This window comes from Enhydra lutris, unplaced genomic scaffold (genome assembly GCF_002288905.1).
Source record: "Enhydra lutris kenyoni isolate GAN:26980312 unplaced genomic scaffold, ASM228890v2 scaffoldscaffold57, whole genome shotgun sequence".
Classification (NCBI taxonomy): domain Eukaryota; kingdom Metazoa; phylum Chordata; class Mammalia; order Carnivora; family Mustelidae; genus Enhydra; species Enhydra lutris.
The window spans coordinates 11,450,228-11,462,373 of record NW_019154141.1 but is presented as its reverse complement, the minus strand read 5'-3'; positions in this window follow the sequence as shown (position 1 = coordinate 11,462,373).

Here is a 12,146-nt window from a genome sequence, read left to right as displayed (position 1 = left end):
GTTGGTCCTGCGGGAGGCAGTTTATCTGGGGAAATCTGCAGGTCCTGGTTTTTCTTGTGGCCTCCTGAAACCTCAGTGGAGGCATCCTCCCAGTTTTAATCCACAGCTGGGTCTCGGGGCTTGTTTACCTCCGTGGGAGAGCTCAGCCTTCTTCTTCTTCTTTTTTTTAAAAAGTAGACTCCACACCCAGCGTGGAGGGGCTTGAACTCACGACCCTGAGATCAAGACCTGAGCTGAAATCGAGAGTCAGACGCCTAACCCACCAAACCACTCAGGTGCCCCAGAGCTCAGGCTTCTAGTGGCTTCCACATCCCTTTCTTCTTCACCCACTTAGTAGTGCAGCCCTGAATCTCCACTCTCCTGTCTGGACTGGCCCTGTGGATGCCTTTCAGCTTCTAAGAATCCCACGTGAAACTGTTTACTTCTCTTCCAATCCGTAGTGTCGTCCTTGTGCCGGTTGTGGCTCCCTCGCTCTCTGTCACCTGCTCTTTAAGCATGAGCTTGAAGCTTCAAGCACGAGCTTTCACCCTTACATCAAAGCCATTATCTTTCCTCTAAAAGATACCTCCCTTCCCTCCCCTCTGCTTCTCTCCTGGTCTCTTGTTTTAAGTCTGTAACTGGTCTTCAGTTTTACCATTTCTTTCTGATGTGCCCAGCTGGTCCAGTCCCTCCAGCTACGCCTGATCCCACCAATGACGAGGCTTCAGTCTCATCGTGTTAGCATGGCTCCCACACCTTGAGAGGCTTGGCAGTGGATCCTTCCAGACTCCCATCCTCCCCCTTCTGGGTCCACACCCTGCATTCCAGTCATACCCAGTCTGTTGTGTTTCTCCCAACCTATCATTGCCACTGGACTTTTGCACAGGGTTTCTCTATTTGAAGGGCCATTCACCACCCTTTTCTACCCCCTCCCACTAATTTGGTCAAATGCTCTACTGTCACTCTCTCTGTGAAGACTTCCTGACTTCCTGACATCCTCTGGTGGTTCTACACTTGTATCTGGGAAAGAGGGGTCCAGCTCTGGCCTCCTCCAGCTCTATCCCTCTGCAGAAGGGGAGGAGCCCACTGGGAGCACTGTCCAATGGCATTTTCTGTGATGATGCAATTGTTCTCTGTCTGCACTGTGCAGTATGGTAGCCACTAGCCACATGTGGCTATTGAGCACTTGGAATGTGGCTCACTGTGACTTAGGAACTGACTTTAAATTTATTTTTATTTTTTTAAATATTTGTTTATTTGTCAGAGAAAAAATGGAGGGAGAGCACAAGCAGGGGGAGCAGTAGGGAGAGGGAGAAGCAGGTTCCCTGCTGAACAGGAAGCCTGGCGTGGGACTCGATCCCTGGACCCTGGGATTATGACCTGAGCCACAGGCAGACACCCAACTGACTGAGCCACCCGGAGGGCCCGGAACTGACTATTTGTTTATTTTTTAAAAGATTTTATTTATTTGAGAGAGAGAGAGAGAGAGTGATCACAAGTAGTTAGAGAGGCAGGCAGAAGGAGAGGAGGAAGCAGGCCCGTTGAGCAGAGAGCCCGATGTGGATCTTGATCCCAGGACCCTGAGATCATGACGCGAGCCGAAGGCAGAGGCTTAACCCACTGAGCCACCCAGGTGCCTCGGAACTGACTTTTTTTTTTTTTTTTTTTAAAGATTTTATTTATTTATTTGTCAGAGAGAGAGAGAGAGGGAGAGAGAGCAAGCACAGGCAGACAGAATGGCAGGCAGAGGCAGAGGGAGAAGCAGGCTCCCTGATGAGCAAGGAGCCCGATGTGGGACTCGATCCCAGAACGCTGGGATCATGACCTGAGCCGAAGGCAGCTGCTTAACCAACTGAGCCACCCAGGCGTCCCGGAACTGACTTTTTAAATTTTATTTCATTTAAGATAATTTAAGTCAAAATTTACGTAGTCATATGTGGCTAGAGGCTACTGTTTTGGGAGAGCATAGAACTTGACCATGCCTTAGGTAACTGGGGTCTTGGGGTTCCCTGCCCAGAGGGCCCCTAGCCCTGTTTCCAGGGCTTGCACAGACTATGTCCCAGGTTTATTCTTCCAAGGACAGACTGTAGAGTTGGTGTGTATATGTGGGTAAGGGTGCTGTTTATGGGGGTATGGGTGGGGCTTGGATATGTGGCCGTGTATGTGTGTGTGTGTGTGTGTGTGTGTGTGTGTGTGTGTGTGTGATTGTGGCTCCTCTTCATGCAGGACGGAGCCTGGGGTGGGAAGGGAACTGTCATGTTCCAGTGCATAGTCCTAGAATGCTTTTTAATTTTTTAATTAAATTATATTAAATTTTATTATTTTTCTTTTTTAAAGATTTTATTTATTTATTCCTGAGAGACACAGAGAGAGAGAGAGAGGCAGAGGGAGAAGCAGGCTCCCCACTGAGCAGGGAGCCCAATGAGGGACTTGATCCCAGGACCTTAGGATCATGACCTGAGCTGAAGGCAGACGCTTAACCATCTGAGCCACCCAGGCACCATAGAATTTTTTTTTAAAGTAGGCCCCATGCCCACCATGGGACTTGAACTCATGACCCCCAGATCAGGAGTCACAGGTTCCACCGACTGAAACAGCCAGGTGCCCCAGTCCTAGAATTTTTTATTTGAATTTGGGTTTTCAAGTCCTCGGGCATATTCTTCTTACCAGGGTAAGAAGATAAAACTTACTTATTTGTGTTGGCTTGGTTTATAACTTTTAAATATTTAGATGAATTGTAAGTGGGCTTTAGTGGACTTCTGGCCCTTGACCCACAAATTTCAGGAGTGGGGTTTTTTTTTTTTTTTGTTTTTTTAAAGATTTATTTATTTATTGGAGTGCCTGGGTGGCCCAGTCCATTAAGTGTCTACCTTCAGCTCAGGTTATGATCCCAGGGTCCTGTGATAGGGCAAGTCTGCTTCTCCCTTTCCCTCTGCTCCTTCCCCCCACTTGTGCTCTTTCAAATAAATTATATATATAAACATACATATATATATGTATATATATATTTTTAGATTTTATTTATTTATTTGACAAACAGAGATCACAAGTAGGCAGAGAGGCAGGCAGAGAGAGAGGGGGAAGCAGGCTCCCCGCTGAACAGAGAGCCCAATATGGGGCTTGATCCCAGGACCCTGGGATCATGACCTGAGCCGAAGGCAGAGGCTTTAACCCACTGAGCCCCCAGGCGCCCCAATAAATCTTTTCTTAAAAAAGATTTATTTATTTTAGAAACGAGTTATTTATTTATTTTAGAGAGAGAAAGCATGTGCGTGGGGGTGGGTGGGAGGGGCAGAGTGAGAGGGACAAGCAGACTCCCTGCTGAGCCAGAGGGTGGGTGGGTGGGGGGAGGCGGGGAGGGCTCTATCCCATGACCCTGAGATCATGACCAGAGCTGAAATCAAGAGTTGGTGGCTTAACCGACTGGGCCACCCAGATGCCCTTCAGAAGTGGGTTTAAGGTTAGTTTCTTTCTTTCTTTTTTTTTTATTTGTTTATTTGACAGAGAGAGAGATCACAAGTAGGCAGAGAGGCAGGCAGAGAGAGAGGAGGAAGCAGGCTCCCCACTGAGCAGAGAGCCTGATACCGGGCTTGATCCCAGGACCCTGAAGGCAGAGGCTTAAGCCACTGAGCCACCCAGGCGCCCCTAAGGTTAGTTTCTTCTTAAAAAAGATTTTATTTATTTGGTAAAGAGACAGGAAGAGAGGGAACATAAACAGGGGGAGTGGGAGAGGGAGAAGCAGGCCTGCTGCTGAGCAGGGAGCCTGACTCGGGGCTCAATGCGGGGCTTGATGCGGAACTCGATCCCTGGACCCTGGGATCATGACCTGAGCTGAAGGCAGATGCTTAATGATTGAGCCACCCAGATGCCCCTCAGAAATGGGTTTAAACTTCATTTCTTCACTAACTAACTGTCTGGCACACAGAACCTCCCCTCATGCACCCTGTTGTAGGCTGTCAGCTCTACCGAGGCAGGCCTGGGTCTAATTCCAATCTAATCGAATTAGAGAATTCTATTCTACTAATTCTGGGGCCTGGTACGCTGTGGGCCCACCATAAATCATCACTGGATAATGAGTATAGAGTCTCAGCTGCTGGCCCAAGGCCTTGGCTTTCATAACAGTGGCCAGGGGGTCAGCTGGCTGGCTGGCAGTGGGGGCTGGGGTGGGGGTCTTCCAGAGCTGGCTGTCCCTGCTCCAGCGAGAGCAGCCAGGGGCACTGTGCCCCCAGACCTGTCTTTGTTCTGCCATTTTCTTGACCTTGGACAAGTCAGTCTCTGAGCCCCCGTCTCCCCTTCCATAAAAAAAGAAATAAAAATAAAAAATGGGTCTAATAACACCAATTACAGTGTGTTACCAAGAGGATCAAAATAAATGAGACCCTCTCACAGACCCAATGCCTGGTAATTCATTATGTCTCCCATAAATGCGCCCTTAGTCAGCAATTACTGTATGCCAGGTACAGGCTCCGTTCCCCATTGTAAGTGCCCCCTAGTCCTGATGGGCCTGGGTGCTCCCAGTGGCTCCCTCAGCCCACCCTCCGTCTTAGCTCAGCAACTCTGAGCACCCAGGCGCCACCTTTCACGTGGCCTCTGGCTGGCTGGGGCCTCATCTGACTTAGTTTGCGTGGCTTCAAAAACGAAATTTCCCCCAAAACCACATTTTTTTTTTTAAAGATTTTATTTATTTATTTGACAGAGAGAGATCACAAGCAGGCAGAGAGGCAGGTAGAGAGAGAGGAGGAAGCAGGCTCCCTGCTGAGCAGAGAGCCCGATGCAGGGCTCGATCTCAGGACCCTGAGATCATGACCTGAGCCGAAGGCAGCGGCTTAACCCACTGAGCCACCCAGGCGCCCCCCAAAACCACATTTTTTACTTTGGGTGGGCTAGCAGACCTGGCTGGGACAGACAGACAGACAGACCAATGAAGGTGACAGCTGTGGTTTGTGGCCTCTCAGATCAGACACACTCCAAAGCTTGACAGGGGACCAAATAGCTTCTTGGCAGAATGTTCGGTGTTAGCCAAAAAGCTTGTCCCCACTTCCCTCCCTCAGGGGCAGCAGGAAAAGTGAGCCAGCCAACGTGGATTTGCATCCTGGCTGTGCCATTTTCTAACTGGGTAGCTTGAGTTGTCGCACTGGAAACAGCCTCAGGAGCCTCATTAGGAAAACAGGACCGGAATAATCTTTCGCTCGCAGGGCTGTTGTTTGTAACTCGTCCTTTGGGTCCCCTCTTCCCAGACTCATTTGTTACCTCCAGACTCAGTCCTTTGGTGTTCACGCCTCCTTTGACCTTAGAACTAACTACTGTCAAGTTTTTCTTACACACACCTCTCCCTCCACAAACTACAGCTGTGCCCTATAATGATGGTAACATCATCCTTCCATTTTTAGGGCCCTGTGTGCCAAGAACTTTCTACATAATGTTTTTTTTTTTTAAGACTTTATTTATTTATTTGACAGGGAGAGAGAGATTACAAGTAGGCAGGGAGGCAGGCAGAGAGAGAGGGGGAAGCAGGCTCCCTGCTGAGCAGAGAGCCTGATGTGGGGCTCAATCCCAGGACCCTGAGATCGTGACCTGAGCCAAAGGCAGAGGCTTAACCCACTGAGCCACCGAGGTGCCCTCTATATAATACTTCTGATATTCTATTCCAAATATTTTCTAATTTCTGTTAGGAGTTCTTCAACTCATGAATTATTCGGAAGTACATTTTGACATTTTGAAATGCATGGGGTTGTCTTCTCTTTTTATGCTGTCTTTTGATTATTGAGTTCTTTTTAAGATTTTATTTTTAGGGACACCCGGGTGGCTCAGTCCATTGTCTGCCTTCGGCTCAGGTGATGATCCCAGGGTCCTGGGATGGAGCCCCTCATCAGGTTGCCTGCTCAACAGGGAGTCTGCCTTTCCCTTTCTCTCTACCTGCCACTCCCCCTGCTTGTGCTCTCTCCTCTTGATCACTCTTTCTCAAATAAATAAATAAAATCTTAAAAAATTTTTTTATTTTTAAAAGATTTTATTTATTTATTTATTTGACAGAGAGGAAGAGAGACCACAAGCAGAGGGAGCAGCAGGCCTCAGGCAGAAGGAGAGGGAGAAGCAGGCTCCCTGCTGATCAGGGAGCCCTTTGTGGGACTGAATTCCAGGACCCTGGGATCATGACCTGAAAGCAGCCGCTTAATTGACTGAGCCACTCAGGCATCCCCAATAGATTTTATTTTTAAGTAATCTCTGCACCCGACGTGGGGCTCAAACTCACAACTATCAAGATTAAGAGTCACATGCTCTTCTGACTGAGCCAGCCAGGCCCCCCTTGATTATTGATTTCTAATTTAATTATATTGCTGTCAGATAATGAGATCTGCTGGATTGTTTTGAATTGGTTGGAACTTGCCTTGTGATCTAATATGTGGTCACTTCGGTAAGTGTATGCCTGAAAGCAAAAGTGTGTTTGCCAGTTGTTGACTGGAGAAATCCAAGTATTCAATCAAATTAAGCCTGTCAGTTATATTGTTCAAATCTTCTACACACTTACTGATTTTTTTGTTGTTTGTTTGTTTGCCTGCTTGAACTACCAATTCCAGAAGGAAGTGATTTAAATCTTCTTTTATATTGGTGGACTTGTCTGTGTTTCCCATTATTTCTCTTTATGATTTTGAAGCTATGTTATTAGGTGCATATAACTGTAGCATAGTTATACATTCTTGACAAATTGAGGCAAGCAAGTATTTCATTCTCTCTCTCAGCAAGGTGGGTTTTTTTCTTTCATGTTTACCCAAGGATGTTACCTTTTGGGTCCCTTGACTTTGGAGAGGAGCAGATTTCTGTCTGCTCCTCCTACCTTACCAGGCCCCAGATTTTGTCACGTTCCATTTTGGATTTGTGATTTTGGGGATTTTCTTTTCTTGCGAGCTTGGCCTTGTATTGAAAATATCATGTGCATGCATGTGCACAGACACAGACACACAATTTATCTAGCATTTCTAGTTGTTTTGTACCAGAAGGGTTTCTCTGGACCTATAGTCAACCTTATTGCTGGAAATAAAAGTCTCTGCTAGCTTTTAACTTGAAATTTTATTTACTATTTAAATCAGTTCTATGAGGGGCACCTGAGTGGCTCATTTGGTGAGGTGTTTGCCCTTGGCTCAGGTCATGATCCCAGGGTCCTGGGATCTAGCCTCCTGTCAGGCTTCCTGCTCCATGTGGAGCCCATTTCTCCTTCTCCCTCTACCTCCCCCTCCCCCTGCTTGTGTGATCTCTCTCTCTCTCTGTCAATAAATAAATCAAATCTATAAAAAAAATTCTATGCATAAAATCCTATCACGATTTTTTTGTAATGAGAAAACTGAGGCTCAGTGGTTTTTGGATTGGGTTCAGATCCTAGCTCTGACATTTACCAGCTGGGTGGCCTTGGATATAAATCAGTCATTTCAGAGGACATCGAGCTCAGAGAGCACAGTGGTTGGGCCTGACTGCAGGGTGGCTGTCCAGCTCCGAATGACACGCGGAAAGCCCCCACTATGGCATCGATGCTCGGAAGACATCTGTGACCATTTAACTTGTGATCCCCTGGCTTCTTTCCAGTCTCTAGGCCTGGCTGTCCATAGGGCAAGGACAGGTGTCTGGTACTAGGGGCTTGTCCTCTCTTCACTGGGAGATGTGGACAAGGATAGTTCAGCACCTGCTGGAGAGTTCCCTAGTGGACCAGAGAAGGCACATATGTGGAGATTCTGATTCGGATGCACTCCTGGGTGTGGGCACATGTGTCCCATGGGTTATGGCTCACGAGGGCTCGCCCCCTCCTTCCCCTGGGCTGTTCTCTGGTAGGTCACACAGACAGGACAGTGGGCTTACTTCCCTTAGCCGCCACAAGTTGCCAGCAAGAGGGACAGACAGCTCTCCTTGGTTAGCAAGCAACTTGCCTTTATGTTACCTTCACTTTCTGAATAGTGAATAAATACATATGGTTCAAAATCTGAACAGTTTAGAAAGAAATGCATGGAGAAGACTTGCTCCCACTTCTGCCTTGTCTACCCTGTTTCCCTGCTCCTTATAGGTGACTACTTTTGTTACTTTGCTGACATATATTTATGCATATATATTTTTAAAGATTTTACTTATTTATTTGACAGAGATCACAAACAGGCAGAGAGGAAGGCGGTGGCAGGGAGGGAAGCAGGCTCCCCGCTGAGCAGAGAGCCCGATGAGGGACTCGATCCCAGGACCCTGGGATCATGCCCTGAGCCAGAGGCAGAGGCTTTGACCCACTGAGCCACCCAGGCGCCCCTGCTGACATATATTTAAGCAAATACATTTATTCTTATATCCACCTCCCTTTCTTACACAAAAGATAACATAGCATATATACTGTTTTGTGCGGCATTTTTGCTTCCAAATATATCCTGGAGATCTTTCCATATCAATACTGACAGGTTCATTTTTTTTTTCAGCTGCCTATTTTTTCATTGTGGAGACGGACTATAGTTTATTTAGCCCTTCATTGTCCAGTATAGTAGCCACATGTGGCTATTTACATTAAACTTATTTTCAATTAAGTCAAATTTGAAATTCATTTCCTCGGCGACCCTAGCAACATCTCAAGAGCTCAGTATAGCTACCTGTGGCCAGCGGCTGTCATGTTGCACAGCACAGACAGAATGGAGCATACCCATCGTTGCAGAAAGTTCTAGCTGCTTTCACGGATCCCCCGTAGCAGGACACCTGGCTCATTCCGTCTTCAGGCGGTTCAGTGGTGTTCAGTGGTGATGCCGGCCATCCCTGGGATGCAGGAGAGCTGAGTGAGAGCTGCTTTGGGAGTGCTGGGAACTTCAACCTCAGATTTCAAAATCTGGGAGGCTTCTGCAAGAGAGGGGCTATGTGGGGGGGGGGGCGGCGCATGGGTGGCTCAGTTGGTTAAGCGTCTGCCTTTGGCTCAGTTCATGATCCCAGGTTCCTGGGATCGTGCCCTGCATTGGGCTCCTTGCTCAGTAGGGGGTCTGCTTCTCCTTCTGCCTCTGCCAGAGCCTAGCTGCTCTGCCTGCTTGTGCTATTTCTCTCTCTTTCTCTGTAAATAAATAAATAAATAAATAAAATCTTAGGAAAAAACAAAAGAAGGGCTTTTAGGTTTGAGACAGGGTCTTGACCAGGGCCTGGAAAAGAGAGTAGCCCTAAGGACAGGCTTCCTGCTTAGCTCTAACCCTCCCCCTCCTCCCTCCGTCCCGGCCAAAAGGCAAGCCTGTTTCCTTTCATTCACAGTTTAAGTCCTGCACTGCAGATACAGGAAGAGAAGAGACACAGCTTATTCCCTGGAGAAAGAGACAGACACACCTGCCTTGTGACTTTTTTTTTTTTTTTTTTTTTTGTTTGTTTGACAGAAAGAGAGAGAGATCACAAGTAGGCAGAGAGGCAGGCAGGAAGAAGGCTCCCTGCTGAGCAGAGAGCCCGATGCAGGGCTCAATCCCAGGACCCTGGGATCATGACCTGAGCTGAAGGCAGAGGCTTTAACCCACCCAGCCACCCAGGCGTCCCCCTTGTGACACTTTCAACTAGGCCTCACCAAACATCAGGAGGCTTTGTAATACCTTTGTAATATAGCAGAGTGAGGGTTTGGGGTTGCAAATTGGTGCAAACTTTTTTTTTTTAAAGATTTTATTTATTTATTTGACAGAGAGATCACAAGTGGGCAAAGAGGCAGGCAGAGGGGGAGGGGGAAGCAGGCCCCCTGCTGAACAGAGAGCCTGATATGGGGCTCGATCCCAGGACCCCGAGATCATGACCTGAGCGGAAGGCAGAGGCTTAACCCACTGAACCACCCAGGCGCCCCGTGGTGGAAACTTTTTGAGGGCAATTCCAAATCTACCCAGATTACCAAAAATCTACCCCAAAGTGCATAACCTTTGACGCAGCACTGTCATCTTTATAAATTTGTCCTATGGATACACAAATAAGTACCGACAAGGATATGTATCGAGATATTTCCTGCAGGCACCGTTGTCTGTTGCAAGAAAAGACAGACACAACCTGAATACCCACTAGGAGGGGAATAGTGAAATAGGTTGTGGCAGAGGACTATGCAGATTTTGTAGAGGCAGATATGTTACTAAGTGAAAATAGCAAGGTGATACATTGTGGAGCATATGCTACCATTTGTGTTAAACTCCACCCCCCCCCTCCCCCGCCACTGCTTCTATATGCCTGAAACATCTCTGGAAAGATGCATTAAAACTGTTGTTCTTTTAAACTGAGGACATGGGGGCACCTGGGTGGCTCAGTGGGTTAAAGCCTCTGCCTTCAGCTCAGGTCATGATCCCAGGGTCCTGGGATCGAGCCCCGAATTGGGCTCTCTGCTCAGCAGGGAGCCTGCTTCCCCCTTCTCTCTGCCTGCCTCTCTGCCTACTTGTGATCTCTGTCTGTCAAATAAATAAATAAAATCTTTAAAAAAAATAAATAAACTGAGGACATGTATGTGTTACCTTTAAAAAAATTTTTTTCTTAAATTTTAAGAGGTACCCGCTGAGTAATGGTGAGCAGGCAGAGGGAGGGAAATTCCTGGGGAGACCTGATCAGTCACCTGAGCTTTGAGTGTCCCCAGTGACTGCACAATTCCTCCATACGAGGTGACAAGGGCACGACGTCCAGAAATGTCACCCATGCTGTGACTCCATCTCCATCACCTCCCGAGGCCTCACCCTGTCTTGGCTGTCATACTTCCTGCGCCCAGCAGGGGGAAGCACAGACCCACAAAAGCATTGGTTCCAAACTTCACCAAGCATCCCTTCTAGGATTTCCTCCTCTGTGGACCCTGATTAGAAAGATATTTCCTGCCAAACCAACCAAAGTTATTAGGCAATAACTGATTAAATTCTCCGTTTTTGGCCCCCACATTTCTGGCCAGGGTGCACACAACAGAGTGTAGCCTTGGTGAGCTCATCATTTTCCCTGTAAGAGGTTCTACTTAGCCCAGCCTTGTTCCCACCAGGCCTTGGGTGGCTGGTGGTTAGCCAGAGCATCCCCAGGGACTGGGGACTCAGGCTGGCAACTGCTTCATTAGAGGCTTCCCACCCTGCTCGGATCTTCAGCTGTGGGGCCCAACTCCCACCCTTCTCCTACCCATTCAAAGAAGTAGCTCTTTGACAAGAAGACTCATGAACACCGGGCGCCTGGTCTGACTGGTGGCAGTCACTTCCCCAGATGTGTCTGGAGTCTGTCCCTTGCTAGGGGTGAGCAATGGGGACTCTTTTCATCTGCCCCAGATTCTCCAGGGGTGAGTACAGTGCTGGGCATACAGCTGGTGTAAATTAAAAGTTTGTTGCTGTTAAATGGAAAGAGACAACCATCGAGGGGACCGGAGACTATATTCTTTAAAAAAAAAAAAAAAAGGAGGTCCTAGTTAATCTCAAGGGCAAGAAGCCAATGACAAGACTGGACCATCCTTGGCTGAAGATAAGGGTCGTAGGCACAGCATGGGTCACCTTCTTGGCATGCCCAAGGAAAATCCTGCTTTGTCTTACCTTCTGGGTCCTGGCTGGGACATGAAATCAGAAACCACATCTCTCTCACCCACTAGAGGTGCCGGTGACCTTGGCAGAAGAAGCGCTTAAATCAGGTCGGTCTGGTAGAAGGGGCTGTTTCATCTCAGGGCCTTCCTTAAAATTAGATAAATTTCCTAGCTCCTGCTTAACTCCTGTCAGTGGTTCTGGATGGGTTGGGGGATGGAGGGGAGGGAAGAGGAAGCTCTAAAGGGAAGGGACACTTATGGCCTCTGGTGTGGCCTGGAGGAAATCCAGGGCTCCTTTAGTGGGCCCTCCCTCCTTAATGTCTTGAAAGTGCAGGGAGGGGCAACTGGGGATGATGGGGAACAAAAGGAGCAACTGAGAGAGAAGAACCTCAAATAGAGCTTGGAGATTATGTCTGAGACGTGGGGTTCTACAGCCCCCCCAGTACTCCCTCACCTTTCTGGTCCACCCTGGATGAGAGAGGCAGTGGGGGCTAGGACAGCAGCCCCAAGGCAGTGTGGATTTTGAAGATGGGCAGAGAGAGTCCTCCTCTCTTAGTACTTGTGTGCCTTTGGGCAAGTCACTTAACCACAACAAGCCTCAGTCTTCCCATCTCTAAATGAAGATATCAACACCTACCTTCCCTGGTCATTGTCGGCATGAATGAAAGGAGGCCTC